The sequence below is a fragment of the Phodopus roborovskii genome, unplaced genomic scaffold, assembly GCF_943737965.1.
Source record: "Phodopus roborovskii unplaced genomic scaffold, PHOROB, whole genome shotgun sequence".
In the NCBI taxonomy this organism is placed as follows: Eukaryota; Metazoa; Chordata; class Mammalia; order Rodentia; family Cricetidae; genus Phodopus; species Phodopus roborovskii.
In genome coordinates this window covers 1,771,632-1,791,978 of record NW_026126446.1, presented here as the reverse complement: position 1 = coordinate 1,791,978, position 20,347 = coordinate 1,771,632, and positions in this window count along the sequence as shown.

Genomic DNA, 20,347 nt, shown 5'->3' with positions numbered 1-20,347 from the left:
GAATCCAGGTGAGCCTCCTGCTATCCCAGCTAGGGAAATGGAGATAAGAGAATCCCTAGGGCTTGCTGGCCGGCCAGCCTAGCCACTCTGCCAATCCATAAGCACCAAGAGGCCTTTGACCTCCACATGCACACAGTTGCACTCTTACATCCATGCACCATACATACCTACATACACATAAGCAGACACTTGTGTACATTGTACATGCACATATGTAACTGTGGATACTTTGTGAGTGAGAAATCTTTAAAAGTGGAAAAATAAAAGCAGAACAAGCTTAAACAAGCAGACACAAAGATCTATTCACGTAAGAGACACTCAGGGGCTAAACAAATGACCTGCAAAGTTAGAAAACTGCTCAAGCTATTCACATGCACAACAGTTACAGCTTGCAGTGACAGCCCCGTGGTTAAGTATTTACTCTAAAGTCTACGTGGAGTAAATAGAGCGGGGGAGGATGTTGCTCAGATGTACAGCACTTGTGTAGCATGTGCAAAGGCCCTAGCTTCCATCCCTAGCAACACACACTAGAGCAGGTACTATGATGCTGCCTGTCATTATTGCACACTGCACAGGGTAGGGCACTCTCCCCAACTCTAGACCAAGAAGATTCTGGGCTGGTGGGTAGGCCACATGACAAATCTCCAGGAACAGGCATGTGTCTAATGTCCTCTGCATCAGTCAGGATTACTCCTTTCCTCTTTTCTCAGTCCCCACCTGTGGCTCTCAGGGCCCGGAAAGCCTCCCGGGGTGAACCTGGAACCCGGGAACCTCTGCAATTCCACAGGCAAAGCCACAAGAATGTTAGGATATCCAGTGAGATATCCACCTCTTGTGGAGTAGGGAGGACCCCATGTTCAGAGCTGTGAACTTCCCCATGGGCTGGGGTTTCTCTGAGACTGGTGAGGTGCTGGAGCCCTGCTAGCAGCTGGGAACCTTTCCCTCAGCCACTTCCCTGGAGTGAAGAAGTTTGGGCCCGCCCTCTGCAGTTTTCCAGAGTGAGGTCATTGGCAGATATAGGTTTTTCCATTCCTGGTAGAGCAGGAGTCAGGATACTGTGCTTGGGGGAGGAACCCAAGAGAGCTGATTGTCCACCCTTTAGGCACAGGAGAGAGTGGATCTCTCTCCTGTAACAGCCACCTTAAGGCACAGGCTTGTCTCAGGCCTCCTGGCCTGCAAAGGCCCCAGAGACATGCCTCCTCCTGCTTTCTCTTGGTACAGATAGTGGGAGAGGTACAGAAACGGGGTGGGGTGTACTAAAGCTCACACAGCATATTAGAGACAAAACCTTGACTCACATCTGAACTTCTAGCATCCTGGACAATATGCCCACAACTCAATAGAAGTTAAAGGAGGGGGATGGGAGAAAAAGATGCTGTGGCTCAGGGTCCATGGCATGCTCTTTCAAGATGTTAGGCAGCCCAGGAGGAGCACATCCAGGGCCTCTGAGCACTTTGCTCAGAGAAAAACTGCTGACTGGAGTCTTGGGAAATAAAAGTAAATGCTGGTTTTGGTCTCCATCCTGATCTGGAAAAAGCAGGCTCATGGAGTTTGGCTGCAAGCATGAGGGCTGTGTGTGGTGAAGCTGGGCCTGCTGACACTTCCTTTCCTGTTACATGGTGCCTTGGAATGCTCAAGGAGGCAGGCAGAATGGGGGGGGGGGGACAGTGAGCCAGAGGCCAGCTCAACTCTGACTTGCCTGGTGACTGTGAGCCATTGCTCTGCTCCTCTCCAGGCCTTGGTTTCCCCATCTGTGAAGTGGGGGTGGGGATAATCTGGGGGCCCTAAGTACATCTCAGAGCCATGTCTTGGGTGCTCTTCCAGACCTCTTGAAAATTCATGAGTGATTTTTTGGGGGGTCTGAACTTTGGGGACATGAGTTTCTGAGGACCTCAGATGCATTCCCCACAGTGTCAGGCCCCAGCCTCCCATGAGAGAGTCTCACCAAGGCAAGAGGGTGAGATGCTTTTGGATCTGGGACTGGACAGTGCTCCTAAGAATTATCTGCTTTCAAACTCTTGGCTGGCTCCCAGAGTTCCTCGCTCCAACTGAAGTCACTACTAAAGCACTCTATTCCTCCACCGATGACATTCTAGTTGCTCGTCCCAGGTTGCTCTCATGGTTGAAGCCCTGGGCTGGCAGCCCATAAATAAGAACCTCATCTAGGCCCAACTGGCACTTGTAAGCAGGAAATGTATCTTACTGCTAGCAGGGCAACCCAGTGAGCTTCGTCAGAGATTCGGGGTGCTCAGCTCAGGTCCAGTTAGGTTCCTGACTTAACATCAAATAAAAGAATGTCAGGACAAGTTAGAGCCAAGCAAAGTCGTGAGTTTATTGATGAAACAGTAAGGCCAGCCACATTTAAAGAGTCTCTGGGAGAGTGTCAGGAATAAAACAACATAAGCACCTCTGTAGACACACACACACACAGAGACAATTTAGGAGCTTTAGTCTGCAACTATGTTCAGGTATCAGAGAAGAATGGGCTGGTGTGCTTTTTCTTACCAACAGAACCCTGTCTTTGAGGAGACTTTTTTAGAACTAAGCTGTGCTGGCTTGCCACTGGAGGAGAGGATGCTAGGAGAAGGGGGACATTCACCAGTGGATTCCAGCTTAGTCACAAGACAGTGGAGTAGAAGGCATTGTTCACTAGCCATCTCTGTCTTATCTTTTGACGTAGGGTCTCCCATGGAACCTGAAGCTTGACGACTTGGCTAGATCCTCCTGCCACATCCGCCTGCCACACACACACACACACACTTTGCAGTCTGTCTGGTCAGTTGTAGCAAATAGTTGGGGGTGCCCGCCACTGAGAGACAGAAGTCAGAACCAGACGAATGAGAAGGGCCCTTCTCCCTTCTCGTGCCCCCTTTATTTTCTACCACACAACACCAACCCGCAGAGCCAAGCTTCATTCTCCATTTCCTGAGGGGTGGGGTCAGGGATATGGCTCAGTGAGTAAAGTATTGTGTAAGTCTGAGAGCCTGAGTTTGGCTATTCAGCACACATGTGAAAAGACAGGGTGGAGGCAGGTGTCTGCTATCTTAGTGTGCCGAGGCAGAAATAGGGGATCTAGTCCTAGGTGGAAAGCTTCAGTTTCGATGAGAGACACTGTCTCAAAAAACAAGGTAGAGAGTAATTGAGGAAGACACCCGATGTCAACAGCTGATCCCCATACACACACTTGCAGGCTCCTCCAGCACACACACACACACACACACACACACACACACACACACACACGAGCAGCATAGCCCTCTCTTGTGAGTTCTGTCTCTCTTTGCCCCCTATATTCATCCCAGCCCTCTGCCTAGCTGATCTTACCCAGCAGGAGACCAGGGAGCCCAGTGTCCTATGCTCTTCCCTTGTTTCTTCAGGTCTGAGGGGGACATAGCTTCCTGCCATTGGAAGTCTGTACTTCACCCTGTGAAAGCCTTGAACCACAAAGCTACACCAAGATAAAAGTCCCTTCACATCTCCAAAGAAATGGCAAGCACAAGGGAAGACACTAAAGAATGCCAATCATTACAGAGATGCAAATAAAAACCATAGAGATAGCTTTTCACTCTTACCTGAAGGGGTACCACACCCAACCCGAAAGCTATGAACTGTTGGCAAAGAACTAGGGAAACTAGACTGCTTGGGAACTGTGGGTGGAACTACACAGGTGCTACCATTAGGGAAAGCAGTAGTTACTTCCCCCAGAAAGCCAGGAGTATCATTTAATGAGCCACTTCCCAGTCTAGACCCAAAGCACTGAGAGCTCAGTCTAGAAGAGAGGCATGTGCTCTGGTGTTCATCTGGGCGTGCAATGACCCAGGTGGATGTAGGCAACGTCTACAGACAGGAACACAGGAGTGGGTAGAGAAAGTTCAATCACTCACACAAAACCTTATTCAGCCTTAAAGGGGAAGGAAATCCTGAGACAAACATGAAGGCATATGCTCTAATCGTTCTACCTGAAGAAGTATACAGTATATTCAGTCATGGAAAAGAGCACTTGGGAGGCATAGGCAAGCAGATCTCTGTGATTTTGAGGCCAGCCTGATCTACATAAGGAGTTCCAGGACAGTGAGACTCAGTCTCAAAAAAAAAAAAAAAAAAAAAAAAAAAAGTGGAAAAGGAAATGAAAGAAAAAGAAAAAAGAAACTGCTCAGAGTGGTGTGTCACACACCTTTAATTCCAGCACTCAGGAGGCAGAGGCAGCAGATCTCTGAGTTCAAGGCCAACCTAATCTATAGATACAGGAGTTCGAGGACAGACAGGGCTATACAGAGAAACCTTGTCTCAAAAAAAAAAAAAGGTGGGGGGGGAGTGCAGGTTCTGGTAACACAAGCCTGTCATCTCAGCTACTCAAGAGCCTGAGGTAGGATTGCAAACTCAACTGCAGTCTCAAGGCCAGCTTGGACTGCAGTATAAGTTCAGTTAAGGACAACCTCTTCAATATCGAGAGATCCTGTCTCACAAAGGAAACATGGCAGTGGGATTCAGCTCAGTGGACTTAGTCTCCAGGACTGGAAGCAGGGAAACCATCACGGAAAGAAGAGCTGTGCTTCCTGGAGGCTGTGCCCAACTAAGGGCCCTACAGTCCCAGTGTTGCAAGATGAGAAAGTTCTAGAAAACCAGTTACACAACAGCATGGCTATACTTAGAACTAATGAACTCAGTATTAAAATAGTTAAGGCGGCTTTTTACAACTTTATCAAATTTTATCTTTTGAGTGTGTGCAACTTGTGGTATGTTAATTAAATCTCAATAAAAGCTTTTGTTTGGGGTTTGGGAGGCCTTTAGAAAATTTTTCTTCAGAAAACCAGTGGTTCCCAAACGAATTTTCTGGGAATCTTATTTTTTAAAAATCCCCAAACCCAAGCCACACCCATTAAACCACTAAGTGGAGTCAGAACACAGGCCAGGGGAGGTGACCCATCCAGGACACATGTGTGAATCTGGTCCCCATGAAATAAAGACCTCATCTTGTCCAGTTGGTGTAGCTGTGCTCAGTAGATGTGCTCCAGATGCTACCAGCATTACCGTTGTTAATGTTTTCCTTGGGGACCCCAGGCTGTCCTGTGGCCTAGAGAGGCAGCAGAGGGAGGCAACAGGGGGCATTCAGACCAAAGGCATCGAGGAGGGGACCATGACTGAAACAAGTGAAGACAGAGATCTTGATTTGGGGACCTGAGGGTTGATCAGGGGATGTTAACAGACTACTGCAACGACAAGGGGCCCTTGCCGCAGGGACCGCCATCAGGCAGCTGGCACACTCAGAGGTTCATGCAAGCCCAGGGAAGGAACTGTGAAGCAACATGGAAGTCAACAAGCACACATTTCACGTGAGGGCTTTGGGCTGGCTTGCTGCTGGGATGCGGAACTGTAGTTTTTCCGGGCTCCTCAGGAATCCCTGAAAGCTCCAGCAGCATCACCTTCTCTGGGCTTCCTGGTCTGAGGCCATTGCAGTCTGTTACCTGCATTTACCTCCAACCTTGGAGTATCTACCCTGATGCTCACTCCTGTGAGCCAGGAGGGCTCCTTATGAAGGAAGTCAGACCAGTTGGAGGACCCTGTTGACAACATATGGGGAAGACACGGCTCCTGTGAGGAACTCATCAACCAAGCCCGGGGCCTCTAATGAAGCAGACCTCCTTCTCCAAGAAGTCTATTTGTACACAAATCACTCTACTGCTCAAGCACCTTCCATGGCTCCCCATCACCTACCTAATGAACGTCTCACCCAATATGCAAGGTCTCATCCTATCTCCCCAGATGAACTCTATATTCCCTGATTTGACATCTGTTTGGTCACGTCGAAGTACTTCCTGTCCCCAACTCTGGGCCTCCTCCCTTAAAGGCCATCCCAATATCACTTGCTCCAGGAAGCCCCTCCAGCTTAGACACAACCTCTCCCTCCTTCTGGCCACCAGAGAACGCTGCTCTCAGACTAGCTCTGTGTACAGCTGGGAAGAAGAGTTGCGTTCCTTCAAGTAATGCCTGCCTCGTCATCAATAATGGAGTTAAGAGAGGAAGGAATGTGTAGCTTCTGTGCCCAGTGTCCGTACCAGGACAAGCAAACAAGGACAATTTGGAGTCCCTGGGGAGCCACTCCAGGCCAGAGGCACCTCAGCCGAGCCAGTGCTGGGACACGCGCCGATCTGCCTTCAGAGCCTGTTTATGTTTTCCATCTCCCCAGGCGAAGGCTGCGGGGGTGTTCGGAGCCACAGCTGTTTTTTATTGCATCGAGACTCAAAAAAGCCCTGAGCATATTTTTAGAGAGAAGGGGAGAAAAGGAATATTTTCTTTCCTGACCCAAGAGGAGGACTTGCTCCAATTACCCATCTGCTTGCCCTGATGGGCGGAGCTGGCAGGGAAGTCTCCAAAGGAGACTCCTCCAGGAGAGGACCAAGTGGATGAGCTCATGGGCAGGCTGAGCAGGGATGCAGACACCATGCCTGTCTCCCACAAAGCACAGACACACGTGCACACATGCACAGTGGAGGCAAGGGGGCCTGTGTGCCAGATTAATGATGGAGGAGCTGAACGGACTGGGGGCCATTGGGGTCCCAAGTGCCACCAGAAAAAAATGTGTCTGAATAGGGGTAAAACACTCTGACAAAAGCAACTTCGGGGAGAAACGCTTGTTTACTTGTTTGTTTTAGCTCCCAGCCCATGGCAGGGAAGTCAAGGCAGGACAACATGAAGGACCTGGCTCCATCCAGAATCAGGAAGCAGAGAGAACAGAATGTACCCTGGTACACCGTTCTCCTCTGCGTTTTATACAGCCCTGGATCCCTGGCCTGCACACTAGGAAAGGGTCCCATCCACAATTAAAGTGGGTCTTTCCCTTTTAAGACTTCTATATTTTATTAAAGTATATGTAGGGTCTTTGTGTGCCTGGGCAGAGGTGCCTGTAGAAGCCAGAAGGTGTCAAATCTCCTGGACCTGGAGTCACAGACAGTTGTAAACCACCAGACACAGGGGAGTGCTATGAGCTTGGCTCCTCTGCAAAAGCAGTATGCCGTCTTAACCACGAAGCCATCGCTCCAGCCCAAATAGACCTTTCCAAATCATTTAACACGATCAAGATCATTCCCCACAATCATGCCCAGAGGCCTAATTGACAGTTAACTTTAGCCATCATAGGTACCCCCACTCCAGGTCTGAACTATGACTCTGGCCATGCCATGTTCCCACTGGGTGCCTGAATCCATCAGATTCACACAAGTTGGGATGGGAATCAAAGATACACAGATGGCTCACCATCATCCCAAGAGTGCACAGCTGGCTCCCAGTCACCCAAAGATGCTACGGGGATGAATGAAATCCCAGCTCCTTACAAGCTTCACTGAACTCTGTAGAGTTTCTATTAAAATGTAATTGCTCAATTAAAAGGAGCTAATTGCATTGATGGTCTGCAAGTGTGTGTACGTGTGTGCACACATCTGTGTATACATGTGTCTGTGCGAATATGCATGAGCACTGGGTGTTATGTGCAGTGGCTTGTTTCTGTGGGTCCTGTGTGTGGCATAGATGGTGTTACAGATGTATGGTGTTTTGCAGTGCTATGTCTTCAGTGTGTATTGTGTGGATCAGATGCTCATGCTTCATATGGATGAAACTAGGGCCCATTCTGGGTACCAGCCAGAGCTCAGTTGGAACTGAAGCCATAGTCCTCACCTCTCCCCAGCTCATATTTCCCATATCTTTCTTAGCTAAATAGCATGACAGGTAGAGGCTGTTGAAAAGGGAATAGCATTTCAAAAACCTGCTTCCCACCTGCCCTGGCCCAGGTCAGAAGGCTCTTGGCCTCTGGTGACACTCCACCCCCAAACCCCTCAGTCCAGACAACAGCAGGCAACACAGCTTCTGCTCAGAGAAGTCCAGAGTCTCCACAGGAAAACACAGTCATTTCCTCCCTGTGGTTGAATTGGCCTTCAAAGCACCAAGTGCCAAAAAGCCAGACAGTAAGAAATGCTGTGACAGCAGAGACACATGCTAGTTCCAGTAGCCACCTTTGCAGCCCAGCAAAGGCTCCCAGAGCTGCCTCTGGAGGCCTCTCTATGAATGTAGCCTAGTTCCCCCTCCTACTGGTCCATCGAGGGGCTATCAATGCTCTGCTTTGTTGGAGGGAAGAAAGGAAGGCAGACCCCTGGAAGCCACCAGGACAAACTGCAGCCAAGAGAGGTGTGTCTTCATTTTGAAATCCAGTCAAAGCCATTGGGGCAATCTTCAGGGGTGTAGCCACATGGCTCCCCTGAGGGCGCTGGCTTTCTTTGGAATTAGGGTGAGGAGGAGGTAGGAGGTAATGTTGCAGATCATACAAGGCTATGGGGCTTCTCTCCTCTCCATCTTTCCCAGGCAGCCGGCAGGCCAGACACCTGCTTCCTTCCGGTGCTCTTCCGTCTCCTGCCAGATTCACCTCCAACCTTCTGGGAACTGATGCAGCCCAGCTGGAGACCTCCAGCACTTCTTGGGAGCTGGGCTTTGGGGTGGAAAGAAAGAGATCCAGATTTGAGGCTCCCTTGGCCCTCCTCCCACCCAGAGCCTCCGTTTCCTCCACTGGTAAGTGGGGATATCCACCGCTCCCTCTAGGGAGGGATAGAGGATTTGGGGTGAGCATGTGGCGTATCAGCCACATGGGCCTGGCACGAGAGAGGCACTTGATTGATGGGTGTCCTGTTCCTGTCCCCAACTGCCCTGGGTAGCCGTGGGTTATAAGCTAGGCATGACTGAACCAAAGGTTAAGCTTCTCTGTGTCCCAGCAGAGGCTTAGAGAGACAAACAGCGGTTCTTGGAAAGTTGATATCCAATGCTTCCACGAATAGGAGGCCATGAGGCCAGTGCCACACGGAGTCAGACCTGAGCAGTACTGCGACAACCTTCCCTACCCCCTCGCTGGTACCCTTGGCACTGTGATCCAGCCCACAGTGGCATGTAAACCCCTGCCCTCCACCCTGAGAAATCACCAAACACCAACCATTTGGCCTCATTCCCTGAAAGCATGTCTCCTCTCAGAGCCTCCAGGCTCCTCTCAGAGGAGTCAACTCCTTGGTCTTCAGTTGGATGTTCCAATCCCATGTCCACATGGCCAGCATTGGCTTCCTATAACTGCATGTCTTCAGAACGCCACCTGACTCCACATGCCTGCTACACCCTGCAGGAAGAGCTTCATTAGTGTCCGGCACCCGAGGGAGGTGAACACTCAGCATGGTGTCACCTGAGACCTGCAGAAACATCAGGCCTTTGCTCTTACAGAGGCTCTGGAACGCCATCCCCTCCCACCAATCCCCAGCAATCTGTGATCACCCTTCAAGACCTCCCCAGTTGGCATCTCCTACAAGAAGTCGTCCCTGATGCTTGTCTCTCCAGGTCCGTGTGGATACCTTCTTCCCATAGGAACTGCCTAGTGCCTCCAGTTCTTTCTGTCATCTCTGTCCTATGGGGGGTGTGAAGCCACTGTCCTGGCATGGTCTCTGCTCCGCCCCAGTTTATGTGCCCTCGAGTGCCCATTCCTCGGCCCTTCTTGCTCACGGTGCCAACAGCTGTTCTCCAGAGGCACCCCACATCCCACATCACTCCCAAAGGCCTTAGCACAGGCTTAATTTCCGTGACAAAGTTTCCTGAGGTTTGAGAGATAGTGCAGAGTGCCCCAACCCTGACCACAAGACCCAAGGTCAGGCATGGCCACTCTCATACACAGACCATTCCTCAGCAGCTGAGGGAGAGAACCTGACCTGGAGGAAGTTCTGGAAGCTCCCCCTGTTATAATTTTTTAAAATGCAAGAAGAGAAGTCAGCCCCCTACAACAGATCACATGGACGGTTTATTGGAAGAGGAGAGAGAAGGGGCAGAGAAGGGGGCAGGAAGAGAGAAAGACCAGTTCCTGGGGACAAGAGTGGGGGAAGAGGAAGAGAGTTGGGAGGTGGACAAGGCCCACCTTTTATGAGGAATGTAGCAAACGTGCACAGGGGGTGCTCTTAGTGGCTGCAGCTGAGGATGTATCTATTGTATCTTGTCAGGCCCCTAAGGGCAGGCCGGTACAGATACCTGAATACTAACACCCCTCTCCTGTCTCGGTGCCCTCTCATGCTCCATTCCCAGGGCTGTTGAGAGTTTTGGCTGTGAATCAAGGAGCCTGGGACCCCACTGTGTGCACCTTCCAGTAGGTGAGAGGGTTGCTGCTGCTCTCCTGCACAGCAAATTTAAAGCACGCAGGCAAAGGCGCGATGACAGGCGTGGTGCTGCCCCTTGGTTGCATCTCTCTAGCTGGTGAGCAACAACCCACCTAACCTGCTGCTACACATAGCCATACCAGAAAGCTCTGCCCATTCCACTGCAGCCAGAGGAAAAGCAAGCCACTAGTCTGAGGTCATTCATGGAGTCAGAACTATAATGGAGCAACTGTGGTCCAAGGGTCTCAGGGAAGCCTGAGAGAGGAGGCCCTTAGGTGTTCACAGGAGTAGGGAAGGCTGGGTTCAAATCCCGAATCCTCCTCTTGTTGTATAGTGCGTGTTTCTGATCTCTCTGCGCCAGGACCTCAGTGTCACCATCTGTGCCAGGTTGATAGACACATGAAGACTTGTAGGCTCTGCTCAGACCCTAGAAAGGACTCTGGGAATGGTAGTAGGGCTGCCGCTGCTGCAGCCCAGCCTTCTTGTATCACTCAGTGCCAGCAGCTGGCCCTGCAGGAAGCCTGACAGGAGCTGGAGTAGAGGTTCTTCCTGTGGGCAGGAACTGGGGGCCTCTGCCCAGCTTGTGCAGCCCTAGCTCCGCTCTCACAGTTGCTGCCTTCCTCTCAGGCCTCACTAGGCCCAGCCAAGCCTCAAAGGCTCATTGTTCTCCCCGCAGACCCTGAACAGGCCAGGCCTGCCCTGCTGGGAACCAGTGAGATAAAAATAGCCCAGGAGTGTTTGGGTTCAGCAGCTTATCTGGCTTCTGGGGTCAAGAGGTGCCTGTGCTCTTCCTGTCCACCACTCTGGTGAAGCTCAGCTTGGCCAGCTTCCAGGTCAGCCTGACCCGGGAGCCCAAATGCACATCACAGAGTGCTCAAAGGAAAATCCAAAGTTGGCTCTGACTCCTGAGGGATAGAGCCTGGTGGAGTTCAGGGTTCAAAGGTCAGCTAGGTCAACTTGCCAAGGGTTGGGAGGAAGGGCCTGCAAAAACAAGCTGGTATAGTTAGGAAAGGGAGGTATCTCAAGGGGCAGGGCGGCAGAACGAGGGGTGGGGCTAGTTACAGCACTGAGAGGCAGAAGGGAATTAGGGAACAGCTGAAGATCCTTTAGAGGACCCTGAATACCAAACAAGGCTCTCCTGGACTTATAAACATCACCACGGGCGCCTTCCCTCGCTCTTCTCCAGCCAGTACTCCCAATCCTCGATGTAGAAGGTGAGAGCTGGGGAGGATGCAGATGGCCCACAGCATGTTTTTCCAGGCCAGGGGAGGAGCTAAAGTCCACTTCTGGGGTGAGCATGCCAAAGGCAGCAGCACAAGAAAAAAAAATACCCTTCAGACATACATGCACAGGCATACATGCAAGCAAGCACCCATGCATCTCACAGTGATATGAAATAGAACGGTCTCCATAGGCTCACATGTTTGGACACTTGGTCCCTGTGGAACTGTTTGGGAAGGATTAGGAGGTGTGGCCTTGTTGGAAGAGGTGTGCTTTAAGATTCCAAAAGCCCACACCCTTCCTAGTCAGCTCTGCTTTGTGCCTGTGGGTCAGGATGTCAGCTAGCTCTCAGCTATTGCTCCCACTCCATGCTGCCTGCCTGCTGCCTCACTCCTCACCATGATAGTCACGGATTCTAATGCTTTGGAAATGTGAACTCCCATCAACAAACATCTTCTTTTATAAGACACCTTGGTCACTGTGTCTCTTCACAGCAATAGAAATGTAAGTAGACACACCTAAAATAAAGTTAAGAAAAAAAAAAATTCACCATTCAGGGCGATCGCTCAGAGAACAAAGCACTTGCCACAAGGTGTGAGAACCCACATTTGAAACCCCAGAATTCCAGTGGAGGCCAGATACAGTGTTGTTCATCTAACATCTCAGTGCTTCTATGTTGAGACAGGAGGTAGAGACAGAATCTGTGAAAATTCAAGCTAGCCTGAAATGTATAGTAACAAATAGGAGACCTTGCCTCAGCCAAGGTGGAAGGCCAGGGCAGTCCTTTGATTTCCGTGTGATCCTGCACTCACACACACATACACTGAACACACACAGATTCTCTCTCTCTCACACACACACACACATACATACTTGTGCACCGTACACACACAGAGGCACACTCACACATACATACTTATATACTCATACAGCTGTGCAAATATGCATGTACTCGTACACACACCCACAGAGGCAGGCACACGTACACACTTTGTCCATGCCTTCCTAGCACAAGATAATCTCCTGTATAAATAAAGATCATCTACAAAAGCTACAGTTGCACTGTTTGGTAGTTAAAGACTAGATAGAGCCTGTGTTTACAAAGACAACCAGAGAAGAAAGGAACAAACCAAATAGTCTCTAATTGCATGAATATTTGGAAAAGCTCAAAGCATCTGGAGGTTGGAGACTGCTAAGATATTTTTGTGGGTTTTTTTTTTCTCTCTTGGGGTCGGATGTATTCTAGCTGGTTTCAACTAGACTTGACAAAGCCTAGTTATCTGTGGAAGTCTAGCTTGGGGATTGCCTTGGTCAGATTGGTCTGAGGAGCATTTTTTGATTGCTAATTGCTAAGCAGGGAGGGTCCAGCCTACTATGGGTGGTGCCATCCCTAGGCAGATGAGCCTGGGCTGTGTACAAAAAGGAGCTGAAACTGATGTAGAAAGCCATCCAGTAAACAACATTCATCCCTCCATGGTCTTTGCTTCAGTTTCTGCTTCCAGGCTCCTGCCCCGAGTTCCCACCCTGACTTCCTTGGATGTTGTATTACAAACTGTAAGATGAAATAAACTCTTTCTCCCCTAAGTCATGGTATTTATTCACAGCAATAGAAAGAAAACTGCGATGGGTATAAATGTAATTAAATATATACCGAATTTGAGTGCAGAAAAGTCCCAAATGCTGGAAATAGGAGTCTCACTTGATAGAGACATTCCATGCTCATAGATTGGAAGGCTTACCACAGCACACAGACCAAAATGTGGTTCCCAAGAAATTACTATCAAGATCTCAAGAGGGTTTTGTATACTAGAGTATCTCCCAATTCACAGACTACTAAGGCAACCAGAGCAGCTAAAACTGTTTTTACCAAAGAAATGTATAGTTATCAAGTATGCACAAAACCCTGAGGTTGATCATCAGAACGGCATAAACTGGGCATGGGTACATTTTTGTAAACCCAGCACTCAGGAGACAGAGGCACAAAAGTCAGAAGTTCAAGCTATGTAATGAGTTCTAGGTCAGCCTGAGCTACATGAGACCTTGTCTCTAAATAAATAAATAAATAAATAAATAAATAAATAAATAAATAGGTAAGGACACAAGCCAGAGGATGTGAGTGTGATCGCCAGCACCCATATAATGAGCCAGGCATAGCAGCATGTGTCTGTAACCTCAGCATTGGGGAGATGGAGACAGCAGAACCCTGAGATTTGCTGGCCAGTCAGTCGAGCTGAGTTAGCGATTTCCAGGTTTAGTGAAAAATTCTGCCTCGAAAACATGCACTTGCTCACTTGAGCACCAACAACAGGAACACACACATACAACACACTAAATAAAGAAAAAGTAAAAAGGAATCGCTACCCCAGGCTTCCTAAGTGTGCCCCATCAGTCAAGGCTGTGTGTTGTTGGTGGAAGGGTGAAAACCCAGAGCTCAGAAGTAGACCAGTGTGAGGAAAGCCATGAATCCCTGCCAGAAAACAAAGACAGCCCAGCGGCCAGCTACACACTCTCGAGGATGGCAGCTGCAACAAGGACATTAGAACAAGTGTAGGTGAAGATGGAGAGAAACTGAATAGGAGATGCTGGGAGATTAAATAAATGCACAGTTCACTCAGTCATTCCACAGCTAAGCGTGTCCTCAACAGAATGGAAAACACGATCACACAACACAATTGCACATGAATATTTATCATGGCATTGTTCTCAACTGGAAAAAAAAATAAGTAAATAAAATACAAACAACCCAGGCATCCATGAAGGAACATAAAAACCCAGTGCCGTGTGTAAAGTGTGATTGTAGACAATGGAAGACTATTAAGTAATAAAAAGAACCCCAGGGCTGACATGTCACAACACACTGAGCCTTAAACCATCAGGGGATGTGAAGGAGGCCACAGAGTGCGTGATCCCATCCTCACCAAATGTTCGCATAGGCAAATTGCAGAGATAGAACAGATTAGGGGGTAGACTCAGTGAAGGAAATGGCAGGTAGGAAGGCGTTTGGGGGACATGATGAAAGTGTTCTAAAGTTAGTTGCAACAGTGCCTGCACAGCTCTGAAAATACTAAAACTGAAGCAAACGCCCCCTCCCCTCAAGATCATTGAATTGTCCATTGTAGGTGCCCCCGTAAAGCTGGCTTTGTTTCTTTAACCAACTCAATAGGATGGAATCTTTTCAATCAACAGTACTGGAGAGATCGCATAAAAGATTTAAACTCAATATAATATTTAGCACCCAGTGGTTAGTTCAAAACGGATCATAGATTTCAATACAAAACTATGAAACCTTTAGGGGACTGGAAGGATGACTCAGGGGTTAAGATCTCTTGCTGCTCTTCCAGAGGACCAGACTCTGTTTCCCAGCACTGACAGCAGGTGTCTCACAACCATCTGTAACCCCAGCTCCAAGGCCCTCTTCTGGCTTCTGCAGACACCTGCATAAATTTGCACATATGCTCACATAGACACACACATACATCAAGAATAACAATTTTTAAACTACAAAACTTTTTAGAAGAAAACATTAGAGAAAATTTTGAAGCTGTGCATCTCAGGGAAAAGTTCTTAGATGTAGCACTAGGATCACAATCCATTTTTTAAAATGACAAACTGGGACCCATCAAAACTAACAGCTTTTGCAAAAAACAGGGTTGGGAGAATGAACCAGCAAACTATAAACTGAAATTATTTGCCAGTGATATATTCAACAAAGAACATGCATAGCACATGCAAAGTACTCTCACATATGAGGTACATGGGAAGAGGGAGATGAAATAGGAAAAACATACAATGATACATATTTATGAAGATGTCATAATGAAATTCATTATTTTGTACTCTGCCTTTAAAATATAAGACTAAAATAATAAAGCATAGTCAAAATCCAACAGCCCCAAAGTAAGCAATCTAATTAGAAATGGGCAATAGCCAACGGGCAGGTGAGTATTTGAAGCAAGGCATAGTATCACTGGTTGGTCCTTGGGAAAATGTGGACTGAGGCTAATACCAATATTACCACATATCTGCCAGAACAGCAAAGACAAAACAGAGATACAGGACAACCTCACCTGCTGCCAAGGGCACAGAAATGATCTCATGTGGTATGGGGCTGCTACTCTGGAAAACAGTTTGTCAGTCTCTTAAAATCTAAAACTGCACTGACCACAGGACCCAAAAATTGCATTCCTGGTCATCTGCCCAGAGAATTGGGAAGTGACAACCACATATAACTCCACATGATTTCTTGTAGTGGCTTTAAATGGAATAACCGAACACTAGGAACAGTCAAAGTGTCCTTCAAAAGGTAAATAACAAACTGTGTCACATCCACACTGTGAACTACTACTCAGCGATAAAAAGACCTAATTGACTGATACATGCCACAGCTTAGGTACATCTCAAAGATGTGATATTGAATGGAAAAAGAATACCTTAAATGTTACACACTGTATGATCCAATTTATGTAACCTTCTGAAATGACAAAATTATACGGACAGAACACAAATTAGCGGTTTCTAGTGAGATGGTGGGGGATGTGTATGGCTATAAAAGGCCTTGAGGGAGCTGTTTGTGGTGACAGAATTGTTTTGTCATTGTGTCATTGTATCTTCACTGTGGTAGTGGTCCCACAAATCTACACTTGTGACAAACTGACATCAACTCTACACACACACACTATACAATGTCAGTTTCCATTTTTGATACTGGTCTATAATCATGTAGGATGTAGTTATGGGGAATACTAGGTGAAGCGTACATGTGACTTCTCTACACTATTTTTGTAATTTCCTGTGACTGTATAATTACCTCAAAAATTAAAATAAAACATTGCTTTCCCTGCAGGGAACTTTCCCAGGACAATGGATGCTGGCTCCTGTGTTGGAGAGCTGGGTCACAACCACGGATCTGTGTCCAGCCACAGAGAGAAGCCAGCCACCCAGCTCCTTCGGGATCAGCCAACTACATCTCCATGCAGAGCTTGTGGGAGAAGCAATGGCTTCTTAAACTGCTGAGCAGGCAGCTTTTCTGCAGTACTGTTGTATAAGTAGCTGACGGGAAAACGTCCACTTCCACAGCCTGAAATGAATAGGTAGCTGCCACTGTCAAGTGATAGATGGCTACTTGTCCTTCAATATCTGTTCTCCCCTTGGATTACTTCAGAATCCCAGAAAAACCTCTTTTTTGTTTGTTTGTTTGTTTGTTTTTGTTTTGTTTGCTTTTGTTGTTGTTTTAAACTGGCCACATTGCTTTCTGGACTAAGTCCGAATCTCCAGCCTCCCTTATATCTCAGCGTAGCCATGTGACTAAGGCCAGGAGTGTCATGTGACAATCTGGGCACCTTCTAAAAAATAACTGGCATTAACCTTTTACCCATCTTTAGCCCCCTCACCTCACCCTGAGGGCTGGTAGCTTTGGGGCAGATGCTGCATTTTTAGAAGATAAAGCAGCAAACAGAAGGAACTCAGGTCTGTTATGCCCATGGAAATATCATGCCAGCCCTGGGCTGTGGGCACCTCCATTTGCTTTCTGTGTGGGAGATTCTTCTTTATGTCTTGTGTTCCTATAACTCACAGCAGAACTCCGAGCTCTATTGCAGAGTGTGGGCAAATGGGAGCCATGGTCAGCCTCAGGTGTCATGCACCAGCTCGTTTTTTGAGATAGTGCATCAGTGAGATAGTCTCTCACTGATCTGGAACTGACCAGCAAACCCCAGGGAGCTGCCTGCCTCAGTTCCCACCCCACTCCCAGCCCACCACCCCCCACCACCCGTGCTGGGGTGACAAGCATGTATGCTATGTTCTGCTTTTTACATATGTTCTAAACTCAGATTCCTAAGTTTGAGCCTGTCCTCAGCCCACATACTGAGTAACATGCCCAGCCATTAAATAGGCACCAACTAAGGACTGGTCACATGTCAAAGCCTGTGATAAGACTGGGGATGCAATGAAGGGTAAGACAGAAAGGGGAACCCATTCCCAAGAACTTTACTGTTGAAAAGGAGAGACAGCAACAAAAATGAACTCATGGGGACAGGCAGTTACAACCTGTGACAGGTAAGGAAGGAAAGACCCCAGCCATTCTGAATAGACAGCAAGACCTCCTGCAGGTAATATAACTGTCTGGGAAAGCTTTCCTGAAGAGGGGATAGCTAAAGCAAGCTTCAGAAATAGGGTTGAGGGATGGAATACAGCCTTGAGCTCAAGGTTGTAATGGTCCTGGAGCCATCACAACCCATTCCTCTTTCCCGAGTCCCCAAGGGCAAGACAGACTCTGTGCCTCAGGTTGTGTTTGGTTTGGGGGTTAAGAGTTGTTTTTACTTGCTTGTTTTTTTTTAACAAGGTTTCATGTATTCCAATCTATCCCAGAAGTTGCTATGTAGCCAAGACTGACCTTGAGCTCCTGAGCCTCCCTGCCTCCACTCCCCAGGTGCCATGTGCACACTACGCTCACTTCTGCATCCCTTTCCCTACCGAGAAGTCAGAGATTTCGTGAGTTTAGAGTTGCTAGACTTCCCCTGTGTGCACTCTGCACGTAGGGCCTGCCATGGCTGCCTTTTGATGCTATTTCTGCACCATTCCCACATACTAAAGGGTAAACTGAGGCCAGGAAAGGGAAGCAACCTGTTCAAGTCTGGACATCAACGTGGGTGAGTTGCCAAGGCCTGGCTTCTGAATCTGGCTTTATGACACCTTGCCATAGCAGCTACAGTGGTGGCTCTTTGCTGACAGAAAAGTCAGACAAGCTAGCCCTCCATCCATGTTAACCTGCTATCTGTTGTCACTGGAACACTAAGGATTGAGCATATTGAGGTAGCGAAGCCATGTATGCAAAGGTCCTGGGCAGAAGTCGCATCTGGAATGGGAGGCAGGCAGCCAGTCCTCACAGAAAGCTTACACTTGCTCTCATGTTGCAGAGATCCATTGTCCCTCTCTCTTCATCAGTGGGGGAGCAGGGGCTCAAAGAGGTGATGTGACTTCTCCAAGGTCACAGTACCATAGTACATGAACCTGGCTCAACCCAGGTCAACTGTCCTCCAAAGGTCCTGTTCTTAGCCACTTTGGTCCTGGCCTGGAATGCACCAAACTCTAGGGATAGAATCAGCTCCTGGTACTTGAGAACTTAGGAGGAAAAGCAAACACTGAGCCCAGACCTGGAGGCTTGGTTCCTCTGTGACCCAGCCACCTCTCCATCTTCTCTGTGTCTCTCCGAGGGCTACAGACCAAGCTGCCTCCCTAAGGTCTTCTCTGCCTCCTGCTCTGTATGAGGTAGGGTTTGGGGATTGGAAACTGGGGTCCCAGTACTGCCATCAGCAAGATGCTCACCCACATTCCCTAGTACCTTCACTTTCTATTTTATGGGATGAAAATAATCCTTAGCTTCTGCCCCAGGCTGCTGTGAGGATAGGTGGGGACCGCACCACATTCAGAGTGTGCCTTGAGTAGAAGGAACTATTCTCATCTGCAAGCTGTCCTACCATCCCTCGCTGACTACATCCTCTCTTTGAACTGACCTGAAACAGTCCCACAGCTTTTCTTCAGGAAGCCCATCACCCCAGGGCACTAATGTGGCAGGGGGTTTGGGTACCTCTTCTTCCTGCCTAGCTCAATCATGGAGGGGACAAGCAAAGCCAGATGTTCTGCAGATGTTGCCAACTATAAGCAAAACAACAGCAAACAAGGTGTGCCTCTGAGCTCAGAGTCTGTGGCTTAAGTAAGCATCCAGAATTCTAAGGCAAAAACAGGCCTGGGGCTGGGGTGCTAGCCTAAGATCTGGATAAGGGACAGAGAGGTTCATCAGAGAGGCTTAGAATCAGAGAGTCTATGAGTAAAGTCCTTTACAGGCTACCAATGACCTGCTTCAGGATCCTGACGACAGATGGACAGAAGTTGAGCAACCTCAAGAAGCTCCCAGACCCTCCTGCACACACTCAGGAAATAATGAAGTCCCTGTCAGGGAAGGAATGCAAGCAGAAACCCAGGAAAGGCCCCAGCATGGGATGGCAGGTTGGATCAGCTGGTTTCTTGCAGGCTGGAGGAGCTTAGGGATACTGGATATCCCAGGCCAGGGTAGGACAGGAAAATATGTTGCTTACATACCAAGCAAGCAAGAGGTCTTTGACTCATCCACATGGAGCCCAACTGAGTTGGCATAGGCACCCGTAGAGTGGCAACTGCTGAGCTTTCCCCATTTGCCCTTCTAGCTGACCTCAGCTGCTCCCAGCCAGGCTAAGGCGCAGCTATGCAAGGGACAGGCCGTCTCTGACTTAGTCCTGGGGACACATTGGTTGTGTCTTCCAGCTACACAAGGATCAGGGGCCTGAGAAGAAAATCTCCCCATTCTCTCAGGGCTGGTTAGATCCCAAATATGACTGCCAATAACAGCTTATGTTTAGGACTCATACCCATGCCACGACCACCCACCAGTGACCCTGTGTACAGCTTTGCTTAGAGTCCCAACCCTTGGGACACAACCCAAGGCAGAAAGGCTAAAGAGAGAGACCAATTCCCAGGTCAGGACTAAGAGGAAGCAGAGCTAGGGACTGAGAGAGGCTGACTCCAGGCCCTGGCTGAGCTAGGGCATGCCTTGGTCTTCCTGGCTGTGTGAAAGGATGTGCAGAAAAGGTCTTTCCAGCATGGGACTCACATTGCCTAGCCCAGACTGCTGGTCCTAAACACTCTACAGGTGAGGGCGCTAAAGTCTGACAGGATAGGAGAGTCTGCCCAAACACATATAAACACCCAGCAGGGAGTCCAGGTGGGGCCAGGACAGGAGAACCCAGAGCCTTTCCAGTCTGGCTTCCAGCTGCTCCGCACACTGCCAAAGACATTCTGCAGCCAGAGGAACCAGGGTGTGCATGAGTCATGGAAAGCAGGCCATGGGCCTTCCGAAATGGGAATTCCATCTGCCTGACTTTGTTCTCCTGGACTTTGGTTTCCATGGCAACTTGGGTTTGGAAGGT